The sequence below is a fragment of the Balaenoptera musculus genome, chromosome 3 (genome assembly GCF_009873245.2).
Source record: "Balaenoptera musculus isolate JJ_BM4_2016_0621 chromosome 3, mBalMus1.pri.v3, whole genome shotgun sequence".
NCBI lineage: Eukaryota > Metazoa > Chordata > Mammalia > Artiodactyla > Balaenopteridae > Balaenoptera > Balaenoptera musculus.
The window spans coordinates 79,380,504-79,405,321 of NC_045787.1; the positions used below are offsets into that span (position 1 = coordinate 79,380,504).

The following is a 24,818-nucleotide window of genomic DNA, read 5'->3' on the forward strand; positions in this document are numbered from 1 at the left end:
AACCATTACAAGTGCTCTGTTTGTGGATCATGGTACATTAAGTCTAATAATGTGGAACCTTTGACCTTAATAATGTAGTACGAGAGGTAAACATTTAAAATTAGTCATACTTAATATAAAATTCTTCAACATGACAAAAAAGTAGCCAGAATTAAGCCATATATTTGTCTGAAGTAAATCTTCTTATTAATACATATACCACATCTACATATAATCTTTTAGAATATGGGAAAGAGGCTTTCTTTTTGCTGCTGCTGCAGCCATGAGTATACTCAGGCTTCAGGAGAGGTTTGCCTCCAATGTCTTGTGCTCTGGTAAAAATGTTGGTTGGGTCTCAGTAAGACCAATGAAATCTCCAGTGCCAACTCCCATCAGCAGATCTGGATGCTGATTAAGGGTGTACTGAGCATCTGCAAGCATCTCCACTCCCAGGCTTGATGCAGAAAAACACCTTGGCCACCGGGAGAGCAGGCATATGGTCATGGATAAAGAAATGGTCCTGCCAGTGCTAGGATGCCTGAGAAGGTACCCTGGATGAGGAGAATGAGAATTCTGCTGCTCAGAAGATACCGTGAATCTAAGATTTATCACTACCTGTGTCACAGTCTGTACTTAAAGGTGAAGGGAAATGCATTCAAAAACAAGTGAATTCTCTTGAACACGTCCAGAAGCTGAAGGCAGTAAAGGTCCAAACGAAGCTCCTGGCTGACCAGGCTGAGGCCCTCGGGTCTCAGACCAAGGAAGCACACAAGTTCTGGGAAGAATAGCTCCAGACCAAGAAGGAAGAAATCATCAAAACTCTATTCAATGAAGCAATGCCATTTGCAGCAGCATGGATGGACTTAGAGATTATCATACTAAGTGAAATAAGCCAGACAGAAAAATATCATATGATATCACTTATATGTGGAATTTAAAAAACTGATACAAATGAACTTATTTATAAAACAGACTCACAGACATAGAAAACAGACTTATGGTTACCAAAGAGGAAAGTGAGGGGGGCGGGGATAAATTAGGAGCTTGGGATTAATAGATACACACTACTATATATAAACTAGATAATCAACAAGGACATACTGTATAGCACAGGGAACTATACTCAATAGCTTGTAATAACCTATAATGGAAAAGAATCTGGAAAAGAATATTTATACACATATATGTGTATATATATTTATAAATAATGTATAATTGAATCACTTTGCTGTACACCTGAAAGTAACACAACATTGTAAATCAACTATACTTCAATAAAAAAAAATCTATTCAAGGCAGAAGAGACCAAGAAATAAAGCTCCCCCTCTTTCAGCAATTACATAGATCAGTCATTCAACTAAAAATAAAACCCTTATCTACCCTTCCCACCAAAAAAAAAAATTGAAAGAAAGAAAATGTGGAAAGAAGGCCATAATGCTTTAACCTTTAGAGGATGTTTATAACGCTCCATTAGTTGCCTTACAGGTACTAATTCTTTCTCTCTGTGACAGATGCTTAGGCCATCACTGTGGATTGAATCCAGTATGAGAGCTCCAAAAAGAGCAAGGTCCAGGGCTTCTAGCCAGAGACTCATAGATATTATTAGTACACATGCTGTCTCTACTATCCACACCCTTTTGGCTAAGATTTCATGTATATGCAAATCGCACACCTCTAATATGTTGACACTGATGGAGCACAGTGGTCCTCATTAGGAGCTCGGCAGCCCCCATGTGTAGGTGCTGATAAGGTGCTGTTGCCAGAAGTGGGATTTTGAGTTCTAATTTACACACACATGAGCACATAGTAACTTTATGAGTTTTCTGTGTAAAAAGAACACAGGTAAAAGGGAACCAATTTTGAGCCATTTTGGTGATTTCAAGCCATTTTGAGACTCGCTCAAGAAGGCTGTCTGCCAGCAAAGGCATTCTCATAGCAAAAGGCAGAAGTTGTGAAGGGAATTAGAAGAGATCATTTGGAAGCTATCTTCCACATGAGGAAAATATGCATTTTTCAGAACCTGGCATGCATTTCATAAGAAAACACCCTATTTCCTAAATACCACTGAAAATATTAAGAAATATGGTAGGGAATGAACTCCTAATAGCCAAATCCAGGTCTAAACCCAAATTAGAGGGATTAATAAAGGACATTTTCAGGAAGAAAGAAGATTTTAGATAATATTTGGTATGATCAAGAGGAGACATAATCTTAGTGTTCTGGTAAAGTTTTTACCAATAAAAATTTTTAAAAGGAGAAAAAAACCCCAAGTCTTTACAAGAAAATTGTGATCAAAGTATAAAACAAAACTATAGTATGGTATTGCAAGATTATTTCAATACAAATAGTCTCTAAAAGGTCATTAGTTTGACATTTTCTTTTGAAGTAAACTGTTTTGACTCAGGCTTCCATTCCTCTCTGTGTTGAATTATACTAAACAGTTATGTGGAGAAAAATAATTATGTAACCATAACTAAAATCACTGTTAAGTTTTTAAATTATCTAAGTAAAACTACTGAAAAAGTATAGAAGGTTTAATGAATGTTATGAAAATAATAAAAATAATATGGTCTTTTTCAATGACAGGTATTATAGGTGACAATTTTATGATGGATATAGAAGAGGAAAACTGGAGGGAAATATAGGGGAGTTTATTTCTTAAAATGAATTTGTAGAAAGTCAAGATATACAATTTTGATAATACAAGAAATAGATTCAAGTGTTATATTGAATCATTATCCTTGAAAGATAAAACAGACAGAGTAGAATCCTGGTATATCTGAGTGGCTGTGACATAATACTAAGTAGCTGTCTGGTATGAGACATGTTACTCTTCTGCTTCTCCTTCCATTCTGTTTTTTACCTGCTCATTCCCCATTCTGATGATAAGGAGTTAGCTTATTTCTTGATTCTCCTTTTAGTCATTCATCTGCATCACTGAATCTGAGAGATCCCATGACTTAGGTATTTATAAATAGGGATACTGAACTAATCTTAAATTACATATTCTATAGAAAAATTATCCCCTTCCAATTCTAATATTTAGTGTTTGTTTTCATCAGGAAAGTAACATTTCAAAGTTATTGAGGACGACTTTTTGTGTTCTGATTAGCTGAAAGAGTGAGAGAAAGGTATTGAAGATTTTATATCCTTTCGTTCTGGTACTGATGGAAAGCTAGAGGAGTAGTGTTTCCTTATTTTTGGTGAAATAGTTGAAATTGTAATACGTTGAGTCTTTAACCTTCAAATATTTATAGAGTGGGATGAATTTTTTTTAAGATATCCTTTTATTTTTTATTTTTATTTTTTAAACATCTTTATTGGAGTATAATTGCTTTACAGTGGTGTGTTAGTTTCTGCTGTATAACAAAGTGAATCAGTTATACATATACATATGTCCCCATACCTCTTCCCTCTTGTGTCTCCCTCCCTCCCACCCTCCCTATCCCACCCCTCTAGGTGGTCACAAAGCACCGAGCTGATCTCCCTGTGCTATGCGGCTGCTTCCCACTAGCTATCTATTTTATGTTTGGTAGTGTATATATGTCCATGACACTCTCTCACTTTGTCCCAGCTTACCCTTTCCCCTCCCCATATGGAATCTAAACACAAAAAGTCATGAAGAACCTAGGGGCAAGATGGGAATAAAGACACAGACCTACTAAAGATATCATTTTAAATGTATGAGTCCTTCTCAATTTAGGTGACAAACGCCAGAGCCCTTGATTGCCTGGTCACTTGCCAAGGGATTCTAGAGTATTACCAGGTCCCAGTCTTTGGAGTAAAAGATAGCAATACGTTCCCTGGGTCAAGGAATTTTAGGTGGGGATTTTAGGTTTTAGTTGGGGGAGATATTCGAATAATGGAAATAGATGAATCCCTTAAGCTCCTATTTATCAGCTCATTATTTTGAAAAACTAATTGTGCAGCGGCTGCAAATATTTCCCACATGATTAGGCATTAGCATAAGGGTTTTGTTTACTTTGGGTAATACTAATCACATTTTCTTCGTGGCCAGTGAAGTTGATTTACATACAGACTATGTAAACCTTGCCACCCTCTTCACAGTAAAACAAAGAAATGAAGTTAAAATGTCTTTATTTTTCAATTAAATAATGTATGATTGATAACTTGAATCAATATTGGAACCAAAGTATAAAGAGTCCCAGTCCTGTCAAATAACATTGAAAGCAAGGAAATTTATGGGTACCATTCTAAATCACTATCAGGGTGGATTGCCAGTCTCTATTATAGAAGTAAATTAACAGGGATGTTTTGGCTGAAACAGTGAAGAGGGATGTTGAATTCTGTTGCGCAAAAAGTATTCCATTTAGTTGCAGTTGGATGTGTTTGGCAACTTCTCCTATGTGTGTTGGTTTAATACACTATACCACACATACCCATCTGATCTCTACCATGAGGAAAGAGAAAATTACCTACAATCTAAATAGGTTCATTCTTTGTTGTCAGGCAGAGATCTTTCTGGACTCTGATGACTCGAAATTCTTTTGCCCTTCTTTTTACCCTGAATCTCACATCCCCTCTTACAATTCAAGCTGTGTAAATGTGTATGTGTGTATGTGTGTAAGTGTGTGTATGTGCACATGCTTTTTTGTGTGTCTGTGAAGGACACTTGGGCTTATCTTTTTTAAGAAATGGAAATTTTATTTTGAAAGACCTAAGATTTTTCCAGTATAATATTGTCACACAGTGTTATGCGCAAAATGTTTAAGTGAATTTTACTTTTAACTGAGTGAATTTCAGACACTTTGCAATTTCCTCTTAAAATCCATCCTGTTTCAAAAAGAAACATTTCTGTAAAGCTTTTTTTTTTTCATATTATATTATTTGGTTTATTAGACTTTTATCCTCCTTTCCTTCAGAGTCAGAATTTCAAGGTTGGTTACAGAATTTTGGAATTTTAGATTTTACAAATGAGTAAAATCAAAGGCTTTGATTTTTTTTTTTTTTTTTTCAAATTTGGCCAGTTGAAGTTTTGCCTTGATGGTTTTAGGACAAATCGTGAGGGGCAATTTAAGACTCAAGGAGATACCACAGCTCTTGAATTGTTTACAGCTTTAGAAATGTAGGGCCTCAAATGGTTAACTGAATCATCTTTATACTTTATACTCCAAACTGGTAGAGTGGGTCATGTAGGTCACGTTCAAAATTAAGGGTGAACTTTCCTAAGAAAAACAATTTGGTAATGTAATTGTATTGTATTTGTGATCTCACAAATACACTTTTATTTTTATTTTTTAGAATTTTTTTTTTTAATTTTATTTATTTATTTATGGCTGTGTTGGGTCTTCGTTTCTGTGCGAGGGCTTTCTCTAGCTGCGGCAAGTGGGGGCCATTCTTCATCGCGGTGCGCGGGCCTCTCACTGTCGCGGCCTCTCTTGTTGCGGAGCACAGGCTCCAGACGCGCAGGCTCAGTAGCTGTGGCTCACGGGCCTAGTTGCTCCGGGGCATGTGGGATCTTCCCAGACCAGGGCTCGAACCCGTGTGCCCTGCATTGGCAGGCAGATTCTCAACCACTGCACCACCAGGGAAGCCCCCTACACTTTTATTTTATATTTTAATTTTATTGGGGGTATAGTTGATTTACAAGGTTGTTAGTTTCAAGTATACAGCAAAATGATTCAGTTATACAAACACATATATTCATTCTTTTTTAGATTCTTTTCTCATATAGATTATCACAGAATACTGAGTGGAGTTCTCTGTGCTATACGGTAGGTCCTTGTTGGTTATCTATCTTATATACAGTAGTGTGTGTGTGTTCATCCCAAGCTCCTGATTTATCCCTCCCTCCACATTTCCCCTTTGGTAACCATAAGTTTGTTTTTGATATCTGTAAGTCTGTTTCTGTTTGGTAAATAAGTTAATTTGTATCTCTTTTTTTGTAGAATTAGATTCCACATATGCTTGATATCATATGATCTCTGTCTTTCTCTGACTTACTTCACTTAGTATGATAATCTCTAGGTCCATCCATGTTGCTGTAAATGGCATTATTTCATTCATTTTTTTATGGCTGAGTAATATGCCATTGTATACATGTACTGCATCTTCTTTATCCATTCCTCTGTCAATGGACACTTAGGTTGCTTCCATGTCTTGGCTATTGTAAGTAGTGCTGCAATGAATATTGGGGTGCATGTATCCTTTGGAATTATGGTTTTCTCCTGATGTATGCCCAGGAGTGGGATTGCTGGATCATATGGTAGCTCTATTTTTAGTTTTTTAAGGCATCTCCATACTGTTCTTCATAGTGGTTGTACCAATTTAGATTCCCACCAACAGTGTAGGAGGGTTCCCTTTTCTCCACACCCTCTCCAGCATTTATTGTTAGCAGATATTTTGATGATGGCCATTTCTGACCGGTGTGAGGTGATACCTCATTGTAGTTTTGATTTGCATTTCTCTGATAACTAGTGTTGTTGAGCATCTTTTCATGTACTTTTTGGCCCCCTGTATGTCTTCTTTGGAGAAATGTCTATTTAGATCTTCTGCCAATTTTTTGATTGGGTTACTTGTTTCTTTTATTAACATAGAGCTGCATGAACTGTTTGTGTATTTTGGAGATTAATCCCTTGTCAGTTGCTTCTTTTGCAACTATTTTCCCCCATTCCATGGGTTGTCTTTTCATTTGTTTATGGTTTCCTTTGCTGTGCAAAAGCTTTTAAGTTTAATTAGGTCCCATTTGTTTATTTTTGTTTTTATTTTCATGACTCTAGGAGGTGGATCTAAAAAGATATTGCTGTAATTTATGTCAGAGTGTTTTGCCTATGTTTTCCTCTAAGGGTTTTTATAGTGTCTGGCCTTATATTTAGGTCTTTGATTCATTTTGAGTTTATTTTAGTGTATGGTGTTAGAGAATGTTCTAATTTCATTCTTTTACGTGTAGCTGTCCAGTTTTCCAAGCACCACTTAATGAAGAGACTGCCTTTTCTCCATTGTATATTCTTGCCTCCTTTGTCATAGATTAATTGACTATAGGTGCATGGGTTTATTTCTGGGCTTTCCATTATGCTCCATTGAGCTATATTTCTGTTTTTGTGTCAGTACATACTGTTTTTTGTTTGCTTTTTTTTTTTGGCCACACTGCACAGCATGTGGATCTTAGTTCCTGGACCAGGGATCGAACCCATGCCGCCTGTGGAAGCACAGAGTCTTAACCACTGGACTGCCAGGGAAGCCCCAGTACCATACTGTTTTGATGACTGTAGCTTTGTAGTATAGTCTGAAGTCAGGAAGCCTGATTCCTCCAGCTTTGTTTTTCTTTCTCAGGATTGCTTTGACTGTTCGGGTCTTTTGTGTTTCCATATAAATTAAAAAAATTTTTTTCTCATTCTGTGAAAAACACCATTGGTGACTTGATAGGGATTGTATTGAATCTGTAGATTGACTTGAGTAGTATAATCATTTGATGTTGATTTTTCCACTCCAAGAACATGGTATATCCTTCCATCTGTTTATGTCATCTCTGATTTCTTTCCTCAGTGTCTTAAAGTTTTCAGAGTAGAGGTCTTTTGTCTCCTTAGGTAAGTTTATTCCTAGGTATTTTTATTCTTTTTGATACAATGGTAAATAGGATTGTTTCCTTAATTTCTCTTTCTGATCTTTTGTTGTTAGTGTATAGGAATACAAGAGATTTCTGTGTATTAATTTTGTGTCCTGCAACTTTACCAAATTCATTGATGAGCTCTAGTAGTTTTCTGGTAGCATTTAGGATTTTCTATGTATAGTATCATGTCATCTGCAAACAGTGTCAATTTTACTTCTTCTTTTCCAATTTGGATTCCTTTTATTTCTTCTTCTTCTCTGATTGCCAAGGCTAGTACTTCCAAAACTTTGTTGAATAAAAGTGGTGAAAATGGACATCCTTGCCTTCTTCCTGATCTTAGAGGAAATGCTTTTAGCTTTTCACCATTGAAAATCATGTTAGCTGTGGGTTTGTCATATATGGCTTCTTTATGTTGAGGTAAGTTCCTTCTATTCCCACTTTCTGGAGAGCTTTTATCATAAATTGGTGTTGAATTTTGTCAAAAGCTTTTTCTGCATCTTTTGAGATAATCATATGGTTTTTATTCTTCAGTTTGTTAATGTGGTGTATCACACTGATTTGCAGATATCAAAGAATCATTGTATCCCTGGGATAAATCACACTTGATCATGGTGTAGGATCCTTTTAATGTATTTTTGGATTTGGTTTGCTAGTATCTTGTTGAGTATTTTTGTGTCTACATTCAGTAAAGCGTTTAAACTTAAAAATAAGTTTCTCATAATGTATGTCTAACACAAAATGACAAAAAGTTAAATATCAAAAGCTATAAAAAATACATTTTTTTGATGTGTTAAATAGTTTTATATATTTTTGGTTTTAGATATTCAAAGTGAGTTCTTGAGTTTTATGAGAAAAACTGAGAGGACAAGTCTTTCATGTTTACCCACATATTTACCTTTACTGACACTCTTCATTCCTTTTGTGCGGATCCAGAGTTTTAATCATGTGTTATTTTCCTTCTACCTGAAGAACATCCTTTAACATTTCCTATGGTGCAGGTCTGCTGATACCACCTAGTCTGAATACATCATTATTAACCTTACTTTTTTCAATGACTTGGAAAAATGTTTAATAAAAATTCATATACAGTGTATAATTCCATTTTCTTATTAAATCTATAAAGGTACAGAAAAATTTTTATGTCAAAATGTAACTAGTTTTCTTTAGATGAGGGGATTATAACTTATTTTTTGACTACTTTTGTTTATCAAAATTGTTTCATTTTGTCTTATTCTTCTTTTTATTATTGTGGTAAAATATATATAATGTAATATTTATCATTTTTACTTTTTGTAAGAGTACCATTCATTGGCATTAAATACATTCACAGTGTTGTGTAACCCCAGAACTATTAATATCAAAACCATTTTCATCATCTCCAGCTAAAACTCTGTACTTAACAGACAGTAGCTCACCCTTCCTGCTTGCTGTTCTACTTTCTATATTTATGAATTTGCCTATTCTAGGAACTTCATGTAAATGGAATCATATGATATTTGTCCTTCTGTGTTGGGCTTATTTCACTAAGAATAAAGTTCTCAAGTTCTATCCATATTATAGCATATATCAAAATTTCATTCTTTTTTATGACTAAAAATATTTTTATATTTTAATTTTTGAAACTTATATTCATAGACACTGCACTAATAAATGAAGGCTAAAATAACTAAAGATATTTTATTAGTAAAGGCTTTGCCTCTGAACACTATCAGTCATCATTCAATTTAAGGTGAATGCTTATATAATTTTATGATTTAGTAAACAGTGTTCTATTTATGTGACTTTGTACAAAACAGACTCTGTCCTTGTATTCTCCTCCACCTTGAATGTATGCAATCTGAGGTAGCCATATGCTGGGAAATAGCTTTTTAAAATGCGGCGGTATTCTTACTAAATTCAGTAAATATGGGATTGTTTTTGCTTTCAACAAAAGGTTATTGTATTGCTGCTATATACTAGGCACTGACAGGTAAAAAGTATTATAAGGCTCAAGCCATACACTCCACATGCTCACCATAGAGGAGAGGGGGTAAATAAGCAATGTTAATATGAAGGAAAACCAGGGCTACAGAGGATTCAGAAAGTGCTGTGGAAATAGACAGTAGGGTCTACTTCTTTCTGACTAAGGAAGAGAAACTCTTTCCCAGAAAGGTAACCCACAAAGTACATCAAGAAGGATAAATAGTATTTCTGAAATTGAAGGAAACAGCAGAGCCATTCTAAGCAGAGACTCACACATGCAAAGCTATAATGAAGAAATAACGGCCAGAAATTTAGCATATCAGGAGACAGAAGTATGTAGAAGAAAGGAATAATAGAGATGAGGCACCAATTTTCAAATTAAAAGGTTGAAGGTAACCATAAACAATGACAATTTATTTTTCCTCAAAAATTAAACAATATCAAGTGATTTAAGTTTAAATAGTGATGCTTTATTTTAACCATGCTCGACTCTAATAAAAGTAGATCTTTTTCCTTTTTTTTTTTTTTTTTAATCCCTTTGAAGGCAGTGTGCTCCAATTGAAAAATCTTAAGCTTTGGAGTTTTTGCCTTTAATTATATTACTAATTAGCTTGATGTCTTGGGCAAGTAACTGAAAACTTAGTAAGATGACAATAAGTGAACTCCTGGCTTGGGGTGTCTTCCCTCCACCGTCACTGAACTGCCCCAGAGCCCAAGAGGAGGGCAGCCTCAATGAGGCTGCTGGCTCTGGAGGTGCCTGAACAGCCAAAGCTGCGACAGTCCTGGGGACCACGGGCCAGATCACTCATCCTCGGGTAAGCCAGCTGCCATGTCATGAGGACACTCAAGCAGCCCTAAGAGAGATCCATGTGGCAAGGAACTGAGGCCTCCTACCTACAGCCACATGACCATGTGGATGACAGGCTCTTAGTGCTCCAGCCAGGCATCAGGGCTGTGCCTCTGAGGAAACTAGTCCACAAGAGACCTCTCAGCTGTATGTAATATCAAACGGTGAAAATCTCCCAGAGATCTCCATCTCAACACCGGGACCCAGCTCCACTCAACGACCACCAAGCTACAGTGCTGGACACCCTATGCCAAACAACTAGCAAGACAGGAACACAACCACATCCATTAGCAGAGAGGCTGCCTAAAATCCTCAAAAGGCCAGAGACACCCCCAAAACACACCACCAGATGAGGACCTGCCCACCAGAAAGACAAGATCCAGCCTCATCCAACAGAACACTGGCACTAGTCCCCTCCATCAGGAAGCCTACACAACCCACTGAACCAACCTTAGCCACTGGGGACACAAACCAAAAACAACGGGAACTACAAACCTGCAGCCTGCGAAAAGGAGACCCCAAACACAGTAAGTTAAGCAAAATGAGAAGACAGACAAACACACAGCAGATGAAGGAGCCAGGCAAAAACCCACCAGACCTAACAAATGAAGAGGAAATAGGCAGTCTACCTGAAAAAGAATTCAGAGTAATGATAGTAAAGATGATCCAAAATCTTGGAAATAGAATGGAGAAAATACAAGAAATGTTTAACAAGGACCTAGAAGACCTAAAGAGCAAACAAACAGTGATGAACAACACAATAAATGAGATTAAAAATTTTCTAGAAGGGATAAATAGCAGAATAACTAAGGCAGAAGAACGGATAAGTAACCTGGAAGATAAAATATTGGAAATAACTACTGCAGAGCAGAATAAAGAAAAAAGAAAAAAAAAGAATTGAGGACAGTCTCAGAGACCTCTGGCACAACATTAAACTCACGAACATTCAAATTATAGGGGTCCCAGAAGAAGAAGAGAAAAAGAAAGGGACTGAGAAAATATGTGAAGAGATTATAGTTGAAAACTTCCCTAATATGGGAAAGGAAATAGTTAATCAAGTCCAGGAAGCACAGAGACTCTCATACAGGATAAATCCAAGGAGAAACACGCCAAAACACATATTAATCAAACTATCAAAAATTAAATACAAAGAAAAAATATTAAAAGCAGCAAGGGAAAAACAACAAATAACACACAAGGGAATCACCATAAGGTTAACAGCTGATCTTCCAGTAGAAACTCTACAATCCAGAAGGGAGTGGCAGGACATATTTAAAGTGATGAAGGAGAAAAACCTACAACAAAGATTACTCTACCCAGCAAGGATCTCATTCAGATATGAGGGAGAAATTAAAGCCCTAACAGGCAAGCAAAAGCTGAGAGAGTTCAGCACCACCAAACCAGCTTTACAACAAATGCTAAAGGAACTTCTCTAGGCAGGAAACACAAGAGAAGCAAAAGACCTACAATAACAAACACAAAACAATTAAGAAAATGGTAATAGGAACATACATATAGATAATTACCTTAAATGTAAATGGATTAAATGCTCCAACCAAAACACATAGACTGGATGAATGGATACAAAAACAAGACCCATATATATGCTGTCTACAAGAGACCCACTTCATACCTAGGGACACATACAGATTGAAAGTGAGGGGATGGAAAAAGATATTCCATGCAAATGGAAATCAAAAGAAAGCTGGAGTAGCAATACTCATATCAGGCAAAATAAACTTTCAAACAAAGACTATTACAAGAGACAAAGAGGGACACTACATAATGATCAAGGAATCAATCCAAGAAGAAGATATAACAATTGTAAATATTTATGCACCCAACATAGGAGCACCTCAATACATAAGGCCAATACTAACAGCCATAAAAGGGGAAATTGACAGTAACAGAATCATAGTAGGGGGCTTTAACACCCCACTTTCACCAATGGACAGATCATCCAAAATGAAAATAAATAAGGAAACACAAGCTTTAAATGATACATTAAACAAGATGGACTTAATTGATATTTATAGGGTATTCCATCCAAAAACAACAGAATACACATTCTTCTCAAGTGCTAATGGAACATTCTCCAGGATAGATCATATCTTGGGTCACAAATCAAGCCTTGGTAAATTAAAGAAAATTGAAATCATATCAAGTATCTTTTCTTACCACAGTGCTATGAGACTAGATATCAATTACAGGAAAAAATCTGTAAAAAATACAAACACATGTAGACTAAGCAATACACTACTTAATAACCAAGAGATCACTGAATAAATCAAAGAGGAAATCAAAAAATACCTAGAAAAAAATGACAATGAAAGCACGAAGACCCAAAACCTATGGGATGCAGCAAAAGCAGTTCTAAGTGGGAAGTTTATAGCTATACAAGCCTACCTCAAGAAACAAGAAACGTCTCAAATAAACAACCTAACCATACACCTAAGGCAATTAGAGAAAGAAGAACAGAAAACCCACAAAGTTAGCAAAAGGAAAGAAATCATAAAGATCAGATCAGAAATAAATGAAAAAGAAATGAAGGAAACTATAGCAATGATCAGTAAAACTAAAAGCTGGATCTTTGAGAAGATAAACAAAATTGATAAACCATTAGCCAGACTCATCAAGAAAAAAAGGGAGAAGACTCAAATCAGTAGATGTAGAAATGAAAAAGGAAAGGTAACAACTGACACTGCAGAAATAAAAAGGATCATGAGAGATGACTACAAGCAACTATATGTCAATAAAATGGACAACCTGGAAGAAATGGACAAATTCTTAGAGAAGCACAACCTTCCGAGACTAAACCAGGAAGAAATAGAAAATATGAACAGACCAATCACAAGCACGGAAATTGAAACTGTGATTAAAAATCTTCAAAGAAACAAAAGCCCAGGACCAGATGGCTTCACAGGTGAATTATATCAAACATTTGGAGAAGAGCTAACACCTATCCTTCTCAAACTCTTCCAAAATATAGCAGAGGAGGGAACACTCCCAAACTCATTCTACGAGGCCAGCATCACCCTGATACCAAACCAGACAAAGATGTCACAAAGAAAGAAAACTACAGGCCAATATCACTGATGAACATAGATGCAAAAATCCTCAACAAAATACTAGCCAACAGAATCCAACAGCACATTAAAAGGATCATACACCATGATCAAGTGGGGTTTATCTCAGGCTTGCAAGGATTCTTCTATATACGCAAATCAATCAATGTGATGCACCATATTAACAAATTGAAGGAGAAAAACCATATGATCATCTCAATAGATGCAGAAAAAGCTTTCAACAAAATTCAACACTCATTTATGATAAAAACCCTCCAGAAAGTAGGCATAGAGGGAACTTTCCTCAACACAGTAAAGGCCATATATGACACACCCACAGCCAACATAATCCTCAATGGTGAAAAACTGAAACCATTTCCACTAAGATCAGGAAGAAGACAAGGTTGCCCACTCTCACCACTATTATTCAACATAGTTTTGGAAGTGTTAGCCACAGCAATCAGAGAAGAAAAAGAAATAAAAGGAATCCAAATCAGAAAAGAAGAAGTAAAACTGTTGCTGTTTGCAGATGACATGATACTATACATAGAGAATCCTAAAGATGCTACCAGAAAACTACTAGAGCTAATCAATGCATTTGGTAAAGTAGCAGGATACAAAATTAATGCACAGAAATGCCTTGCATTCCTTTACACTAATGATGAAAAATCTGAAAGTGAAATTAAGAAAACACTCCCATTTACCATTGCAACAAAAAGAATAAAATATCTAGGAATAAACCTAACTAAGGAGACAAAAGACCTGTATGCAGAAAATTATAAAACACTGATGAAAGAAATTAAAGATGATACCAAGAGATGGAGAGATATACCATGTTCTTGGATTGGAAGAATCAACATTGTGAAAATGACTCTACTACCCAAAGCAATCTACAGATTCAATGCAATCCCTATCAAACTACCACTGGCATTTTTCACAGAACTAGAACAAAAACTTTCACAATTTGTACAAAAGACACCTGAATAGCCAAAGCAATCTTGAGAAAGAAAAACAGAGCTGGAGGAACCAGGCTCCCTGACTTCAGACCATACTACAAATCTACAGAAATCAAGACAGTCTGGTACTGGCACAAAAACAGAAATATAGATCAATGGAACAGGATAGAAAGTCCAGAGATAAACCCACACACTTATGGTCACCTTATCTTTGATAAAGGAGGCAAGAACATACAATGGAGAAAAACAGCCTCTTCAATATGTGGTTCTAGGAAAACTGGACAGCTACATGTAAAAGACTGAAATTAGAACACTCCCTAACACCATACACAAAAATAAACTCAAAATGGATTAAATACCTAAATATAAGGCTAGGCACTATCAAACTCTTAGAGGAAAACATAGGCAGAAGACTCCAAGACGTAAATCACAGCAAGATCCTTTTTGACCCACCTCCTAGAGAAATGGAAATAAAAACAAAAATAAACAAATGCGACCTAATGAAACTTAAAAGCTTTTGCACAACAAAGGAAACCATAAACAAGACGAAAAGGCAACCTTCCGCATGGGAGAAGATATTTGCAAATGAAGCAACTGACAAAGGATTAATCTCCAAAATTTACAAGCAGCTCATGCAGCTGAATATCAAAAAAACAAGCAATCCAATCCAAAAATGGGCAGAAGACCGAAATAGACTTTTCTGCAAAGAAGATATACAGATTGCCAACAAACACATGAAAGAATGCTCAACATCATTAATCATTAGAGAAATGCAAATCAAAACTACAATGAGATATCATCTCACACCAGTCAGAATGACCATCATCAAAAAATCTAGAGACAATAAATGCTGGAGAGGATGTGGATAAAAGGGAACCCTCTTGCACTGTTGGTGGGAAAGTAAATTGATACAGCCACTATGGAGAACAGTGTGGAAGTTCCTTAAAAAAGTAAAAATAGAACTACCATACAACACAGCAATCCCACTACTGGTCATATACCCTGAGAAAACCATAATTCAAAAAGAGTCATGTACCAAAATGTTCATTGCAGCTCTATTTACAATAGCAAGGACATGGAAGCAACCTAACTGTCCATTGACAGATGAATGGATAAAGATGTGGCACATACATACAATGGAATATTACTCAGCCATAAAAAGAAACGAAATTGAGTTATTTGTAGTGAGGTGGGTGGACCTAGAGTCCGTCATACAGAGTGTAGTACGTCAGAAAGAGAAAAACAAATACCGTATGCTAACACATATATATGGAATCAAAAAAAAAAAAAAAAAATGATCATGAAGAACCTAGGGGCAAGATGGGAATAAAAACGCAGACCTACTAGAGAATGGACTTGAGGCTACGGAGAGGGGGAAGGGTAACCTGTGACAAAGTGAGAGAGTGGCATGGACATATATACTTACCAAACATAAAATAGATAGCTAGTGGGAAGCAGCTGCATAGCACAGGGAGATCAGCTTGGTGCTTTGTGTCCAACGAGAGGGGTGGGATAGGGAGGGTGGGAGGGAGACGCAAGAGGAAGGCGATATGGGGATATATGTATATGTATAGCTGATTCACTTTGTTATAAAGCAGAAACTAACACACCATTGTAAAGCAATTATACTACAATAAAGATGTTAAAAAAAAAAAGACAGTAAGTGACTCTGAAGATTAGTCACAGTCACAAAGATTTACTTGTTTTCTTCTAAGAATTTTATAGTTCAAGCTTTTATGTTTAGGTCTATGAACCACTTTTAGTTAATGTCTATATATGGTGTGATATAGGGGTCCACCTTCATTCTTGTACATGTGAATATTTCTTTGTCCTAACACCGTTTGTTAAAGACTATTCTTTCCTTTATTTAATTGATTTGGCAACCTTGTTGACAATCAATTGACCATAAATATAAGGGCTCTGGATTCTCAATTCTATCCCATTGGTCTGTATATTTATTTATATGTGAATACTATATACTTAAAAAAATTTTTTTATTTTATTTTATTTTTTATTGGAGTATAATTGCTTTACAATGGTGTATTAGTTTCTGCTTTATAAAAAAGTGAATCAGTTATACATATACATATGTCCCCATACCTCTTCCCTCTTGTGTCTCCCTCCCTCCCACCCTCCCTATCCCACCCCTCTAGGTGGTCACAAAGCACCGAGCTGATCTCCCTGTGCTATGCGGCTGCTTCCCACTACCTATCTATTTTATGTTTGGTAGTGTATATATGTCCATGCCACTCTCTCACTTTGTCCCAGCTTACCCTTCCCCCTCCCCATATCCTCAAGTCCATTCTCTAGTAGGTCTTCATCTTTATTCCCATCTTGCCCCTAGGTTCTTCATGACCACTTTTTTTTTTTCTCTTTTAGATTCCATATATATGTGTTAGCATACGGTATTTGTTTTTCTCTTTCTGACTTATACTGTCTTGATGACTGTAACTTTGTAGTAAGTTTTGACATCAGATAGGTTGTTTCACTTTTTGTTTCCTTGATTATCTCCATTGATTTTCCTGTTTTTTTTTTTATTTCATTTATTTGTGTTCTAATCTCAATTATTTCCGTCTTTCTACTTTGGGTTTGGTTTTCCTTTCTTTTTGTTTAGTTTTCTAAAATGGAAGATCAGGGATTTGAGATTTTCTTTTTTAATATAGGCATTTACAGCTGGAGATGTTAACATAGATTTAGCTGCATCCAGTAGGTTTTGATGTGTCGTATTTTCATTTTAATTAATCTCAAAATATTTTCTAATTTCTTTTCTGATTATTCTTTGTTCCATTGGATTTTTTGGGAATACATTGTTTAATTTCCATATATTCATGGAATTTCTCAAATTTCTTCTATTATTGATTTTGTTATAATTATGTTGTGGTTTGGAGAACATACTGTTTATGATTTGAACCTTTTAAATTTAAGTTTGTTTTATGACCTATTCTGGAGGACACTCCATGTGCACTGGAGAAGAATGTGTATTGTTTTTTGGGTTTTTTTTGGTTTTTTTAGGTGGAGTGTTCTCTAGATGTGTATTAAGTCTAATTGGTTCTTAATGTTGTTCAGGTGTTCTATTTCCATGCTGATCTTCTGTTTAGTTCTTTTTATTATTGTAGGTAGAATCTTGAAGCCTCTATTATTAATTTTTTATTTCTCCTTTCAAATCTGTCAGATTTTGCTTCATGTATTTTGGGGTTCTATTATCAAAAGCGTGCTGCTATATTTTATAAAAATATAAAAGCTAATTTTAAAAAATATTTATTTACGTTTTGGATGCGTCGGGTCTTAGTTGCTGCATGCAGGATCTTTTGTTGTGGCGAACGGGCTTCTCTCTAGTTGTGATGCAGACTCCAGAGCACCTGGACTCATCAGTTGCGGTGTAGGTTGCCCTGCAGCATATGGGATCTTAGCTCCATGATCAGGGATCGAACCGGCGTCCCCCACATTGCAAGACAGATTCTCAACCACTGGACCACTAGGGAAGTCCCCAAAACACATTTTTATAATTGTTATGCTCTGATGGGACTTCTATCATCATAAAATATTCTTTTTATTGCAAAAAACCTTTTTGTCTTCAGGTCTATTTTGCATAATATTAGTATTCAGCTCTCTTTTGGTTACTGTTTACAAAGAGTATCTTTTTTTATCCTTTTACTTTCAACCTATTTTGTGTCTTTGAACAGGTGCTAATATTACCGAGAATCCCTTTTATGTGTGGAGTCACATTCCTCTTGATGCTTTCAAGATTCTCTTTTTTTGTCTTTATCTTTTAATAGTTTAATTATCATGTGCCTAGGTTTGGATCTCTCTAAGGTTATCCTAATTGGAGTGCATTGAACTTCTTAAGTGTGTAGATTAATTTGAATCATATTTGGGAAGTTTTGGTCATTATTTCTTAAATAATTCTTTCTGTCCCTTTCTTTCTCCCCTCGCATTTTGGAATTCCCATTATGTATATGTTGGTATGCTTGACGGTATACCACTAGTCTCTGGTAATTTGTCTTCATTCTTTTTCTCTTTAGACTGGATAATCTCAATCGACCCAGTTTTAAATTAATTCTTTTTTTGTGCAATGCAAGCTTTTTTACTAAATTTTGTATTATATTAATTGTATATTTGCCATCAGAATTTCTATTTTGTTCTTTTACATACTTCCTACTCTTAATTGATACTACTTCATGATATTTCTCTCATACTTTCCTTTAATTCTTTATACATTTTTTTCTTTACTTTTGAATATATTTGGAATATACTTAATTTTGAATCTATTTATGATAGCTAATTTAAAGTTTTTGGCTGTCTAGTCCACATCTGGGCTTATTCAGGGACAGTTTCTATTGACTGCATTTTTTCCTGTGTATGAGCCACATTTTCCTGTTTGTGTGTGTCTTGTAATTTTGTTGTTTTTGAAAACTGGACATTTAAAATAACAGAACTCCAGAGTTTTCTCATTGCTGCTACTTGTTATTATTGCTCTTTGTTTAGTGAATTGCCTGGACTAATTTCCTAAAGTTTGTGTTCTTTGTCATGTGTGGACACCACAGCCTGCTAGGTTAACTTTGTGTTTCCTAACGATTGGACAGAAGTCTCCTTAACTGGATTGAATCAACAAGTCACTTCTCCTTTGCTGAAAGGCTTTGTGGGTGTGCTGGTGCATGCTTCAGTGCCACTGAGAGCTGCTTGTGGCAAGCCTTCTCAGCTGAGACAGTGGATGAGTAGGTCACCCGGTAAAAGTGGATGTGGGAGTAGGGTACCAGATTGGTCTGGAACTTCTCGAGGTCCACTTTGAGGGCACAATCAAAATGCAGGGAGGCAGTGATGAAGGACACAGTCTGGCCAATGAGCCAGCTAAAGTTTGTGTAGGTAGGATGCTGTGTCCAGGTTGCAGTGGCAGATATCAAAGATGGCCTCCTTGTCCACCATGTAGTGATAATCAAATGCTCCTGGATGGTGTGCTTGATCAAGATGGAGTTATACGATGATCTACAACTGCTGTAGATAGTTGGGGGGCTGAAGAGACGGCAAACTCCAACTTGCCTCTCTTGCCATAGTCAACAGAAAGCTGCTCCATAAGCAGTGAGTTGAAGCCTGAGCCAGTACAATCTGTCAAAGCTATGGAAGATTCGCAGACTCTGAAGCCCGGTGCACTAGTCAGCTGTGACTTAACTTGCAATTTCTGCTTTCACAGACCCGCAGTGTCAGTCATTGGTCAGAGATTACAGCCTTTTCTGGTCTTTCTTATGTATGTTCACTGCCCTGCACATTTATGTGGTGTTCTATTTTTTTGGGGGGTGGGGCAACCTCTTGTTTGCCCCAGTTGGTTTTGCTGCCTCATTAGCTGTGATATGAAATGGTGTTTATTGATTGTTTTCCACAAATGCCTTGTGACTGGACTTTTCCTCACTGAGTAAGCCCTGAGTCTGGTCAAATGACGACAAGCCCTATGAATGGAGCTTTTCCAAAATGTTTCCAGCCAGGTCAAAAAAAATAATTCTCTGTGGATGGGATTTTTAGGGCAAGAACTTTTAGCCCATTCTGTCCCCTCCATTTGCTTCTAGAATGTGTTTTTTCACATCTACTGTGATCCCAAGGCTGCTGCTGCTTTTTGAGGATCTATGGGGCTGGGGAGAGAGGGAAGGGAACAGTGCAATTTACAACTCTATAGAGCATGTTCTTACTGAGATTTAGGCATTTTTCTAGAGTAAGCACTCCTGGGATTGTTGGTTAATTTCCATAGGTCTGAAAAAGTCAATTATGACTTTTTTTTTTTTGCCAGTTTTATCACTGCTTTTATAGACAGCTGATTTTTGGAGGTCCTTACTCCATTATCCTGGAAGTGCTCCTTTTAACATAGTTTTTAAACATCTACTGTGTTCCAAGTTCTGCACTATGCATTGGGGATACAGTGGTAAACAAAACAATGTCCCTGTCCTTACATTCAAATTGAATCAAATTACTTTGTGCTCTGAAAACTGATATTTAACTCATTTATTCCTCTTGATCCTGCAGGAGAATAAGACACATTCTGAAGAAAATAAATACATCAGTTTGGTTGCATCTTACTTTTTCTAGATTTATTCCCTTCCAACGATACATGGCTTTGTTCCCCCATGGGCAAGGAAGCTGTGCAGTATTCATTTAATGTCTATTTAATGTCAGGAGTATATCTGCTTTGTTTATGATTCGTCTCTTATGTCTAGCACAGTGCCTGGCACATAGAAGGAAATAAGTTCACTGAATGATGCAAAAACTGTATATTTTCGATAGAAAAAGAAGAGCTGTGGAGCTGATAATAATTCCTAGTAGACCAGTCCAAAGATGTTGAGACAGCAATGTGCTTGATTATGGTTTATCTCCACATAATAAGTCTTGAAGTGCATGCTATCCTGTCAGCAAGGGTTATCCTTTTTCCTTTGAGATCCCTTGAGTGGTAGCAGGTGCAGCAGAACTGAAGGGACACCATGCTGTCTGTTCCTGGTCATAGCTTGATTGAGAAGTTAATTTGAGGTTACGAATTAATTAGACAATTTTCCTCTGCCATGAAGAAGGAAACCACTGAACATGACCAAATATAGTTCTATTTCCTTTTATGTCACACAGATTAGAAATGCATTCTATCATGTCATTTTCCTAAATGTGTTAAATGAGTCACCTAACTCTTGTCTAACTTTATTTAGCTCAATGAGAAGTCTCACATCTCTTTTCATTTGCATGTGCTTTTCAGAGGAATGAGAAGTACACTTTTAAAATGCCAGGTTTAATAACATTCCATATCAGTTATGCATATAATTAACAGTTTTGTAGCTGTTCCTCAATTGGTGGGGACAGAGTGAGCAAAGTGCACAGACTAATACCATATTATACTTTATTATACTCATTCCCAAGTTACTTTCTTTCACTTCTGAGAGATCATAAATGTATCAGTTTTCTTTCCTGCTTTATACCTTACCTTAAAGGTAGCGTATCTTATAACTGCTATCTTGAGAGAGCCATTTGCCTCCTGGGACTCTTGTATCTACCATCGATAAAGGCACTGCTAAGTGATGAATAGACTCATGACATTCAAGGAGGAACATATATTTAGGTCAGATATTTCCACAGAAAATGAGTCGAAGTGTATTCTTGACTTAAATGAAATTGCCCTTTGATTTTCTTTGAATAATCAATTATGATTAAGATGTTTTACCAGCTAAAATTACTCATACTTAAATGAGGCATAACTCCAAATATGTTGAAATATTTGATTTTCACTCTGCTATGTATAAAACATGATCCTGTGTACTGCATCAAAGAGAAGGGGAGGAAAAGATGTAAAAGACACAGTTTTTACCCTGAGGTGATTACAGCAGAGCAGTTTGATTATTGGAAAGAACCACAATTGGAAATTGGGAAATTCTAGTCTTAGATTATGCAACTAAATTGATACGGTTTGTAAACCATATCTGGTCATTTAATTGCTTTGGGTTTCAGTGACTTATTTGTAAAATGTCAGGATTTGACCAAGGGGTCACTTAAGACCATTTTGTTCTGTTCTCTGTAAGTCTGTTTAATTCTTATTTGGAGCCTTGGTTTAGAGATTTTAGATTTATGTTTAAATGATATAATAAAAAAATATGGGCAGAAGACCTAAATAGACATTTCTCCAAAGAAGACATACAGTTGGCCAAGAAGAACATGAAAGGCTGGTCAACATCACTAATTATTAGAGAAATGCAAATCAAAACTACAATGAGGTGTCACCTCACACTGGTTAGAATGGGCATCATCAGAAAATCTACAAACAAATGCTGGAGAGGGTGTGGAGAAAAGGGAGGCATCTTGCACTGTTGGTGGGAATGTAAATGGATGCAGCCACTATGGAGAATAGTATGGAGGGTCCTTAAAAAACTAAAAATAGAACTACCATATGACCCAGCCATCCCACTATTGGACATATACCCAGAGAAAACCATAATTCAAAAAGACACATGCACCCCAATGTTCATTGCAGCACTATTTACAATAGCCAGGTCATGGGAGCAACCTAAATGCCCATTGATAGATGAATGGATAAAGAAGATCTGGTACATATATACAATGGAATATTACTCAGCCATAAAAAGGAATGAAATTGGGTCATTTGTAGAGACGTGGCTAGACCTAGACACTGTTGTACACAGTGAAGTAAGTCAGAAAGAGAAAAATGTCATATATTAATGCATATATGTGGAATCTAGAAAAATGATGCAGATGAACTGGTTTGCATGGCAGAAGTAGAGACCCAGAGGTAGAGGACAAAGGTATGGACACCAAGGGGGGAAAGTGAGGGTGGGGTGGTGGTGGTGGGATGAATTGGGAGATTGGGATTGACATATATACACTAATATGTATAAAATAGATAACTAATAAGAACCTGCTGTATACAAAAAAATAAAATAAAATTCAAAAAAGAAAATCTAACCCATATAGAAAAAATTTCTCAATAGAAATAGTCTTATTGAGAAACTATGTTTATGTACCTATCACTTTAATGTCTAGATTAGAGATCTAACTAATAGATCTAATTTCTAGATTAAAGGCTTATATAACTTAATATTACTGAAAACTGATAATCTTAAATGTGTGTGTGTATGGTAGATTCAACCTTAGAAAAAAATAAGCGTTCTAATAGGCTTACTTTTATGCTACTTTTTATGATTACATTTGTATTGAATATTTACAACATTTAATAATCATCTATCTGCTTTTAGGAATCCAAGTATAAGCTTTTTCAGCTATTTGAGAATTCGCTACAAATGGGGTTTTGTAAGCTATTACAGAGCAATCCTTTGGCGAATGAGATTACTTGCCTATTTTTTATTCGTATGACAAAGAAAAATGAGCAACTTTCCATAGTCAAATAGCTAGTTTTTTAAAAAGAGTTTTACTAGATATGGTTATATGAATAGTTTAAAATGTCATGTAAACAACATTGTAACAGTGAAACATTTTTTTTAAATAACTTTACCTGAAATTTTTTCTCCTCAACAAATCTAGCTATTTTAATTTTTTCTGAACTTTCTTCTAATCCTTATCTATATGCTTACAATATTTTAAATAGTTTTAATTATATAACATGCATTTGTAAGGTATATGTACATTCTATAGATCACATTTAAAGTATTCTTATTTTTACTTACACTGCTGGCTATTGTGTTTCAGCTTTGGTTTTTATGAAGTGCCTTAATCTGTGCTTATTGGAGATCTGCATTTGTAATCATGGAAAGTAAATGTGGGTCTTGGGGTATTAGAAAATTGAAAAGTGTTGAAAAAAATGAATGATAAGTCAGGTTGAATTTTTATTTTATTAGTATTTTGGAGACGATAATACAAAAGGTTTGTAATTGTATATTTTACCTGTGAATGGATTACGGTTATCTGCATGAGCATTGATAAAATTCAAAATTATAATGATGAACCAAAATCATGAGGTTGAACAAACACAAAACAACCAACTTATAGAAATATTATTTCATGTGTGTAAAACTGAAAAGTATATGAAAACATGAAAAACAACATCATATTTAGATGTGTGCTTATATGTGGTGTGAGAAGAAAAGGAATAATGAATAAACAAATCAAGACAGAGGTTACCTCTGCTGGAAAGAGAAGTGAGGAAGAGAAGGGTAGCTTCAGGATAGGGACATGTGGGCTTCTAAAATATTTTGATGTTCTGTTTCTTAAACCAAGTTGAGAATACATGTGTTAATTTTTATTGCCATCTTAAATCTGCATTATAACTATTATTTGTATGTTAGAAACATTTCATAATAAAAATCTGGGAATGGATCATCTACTGACTGCAAAGAAAATTGCTACAGTTATTTTGTAGGACAATTTGGCAACATTTAGTAAAACTGAAGATATGTATAGTCTATAAAACAGCAATGAGACTTAAACGTGTACAGTTTAGAGCAGTGGTTTTTTATTCAGGGATGATTTTGTCTCCCAGGGGACAGCTGTCAATGTCTGGAGACATTTTTGTTCATTATAAAATAGGGACCACCATTGGCTTCTAATGGGTGGAGACCAGGGATGCTACTAAATATCCTACAGTGCACAGGGTAGTTCTTCACTTCTGACTGCAACAACAAAGAATTATCCCGCCCAAAATGTCAATAGCGCCAAGGTTGAGAAACCCTGCCCTGGAGAATTTCACATCCATGTATACAAAAAGGCAGATGTAGGAATGCTCATCACAATATTGTTTGTAGTAATGCATACATTAAAATAATAGAAATATCTACCAATTTGAGCATGCATCAATAGATTTTGCTATATTCAATCAATGGAACTGGACAATAATGAAAATAATCAAACTAGAGCAATTTGGACAATACTTGTTTTGTTGAATAAAAATATATAGAGGAATATATATATTTTCTATAAAGTATAAAAACTTTCAACAGAAATGTAATTAT

At 35.8% G+C, this 24,818-nt stretch overlaps 1 pseudogene; it reads left to right on the forward strand.

Annotated features, from left to right (window-relative positions):
* Window positions 1–262: 262 nt before the first annotated feature.
* The window catches only part of LOC118892503, a 66,166-nt pseudogene continuing 41,610 nt past the window's right edge, over window positions 263–24,818 (forward strand).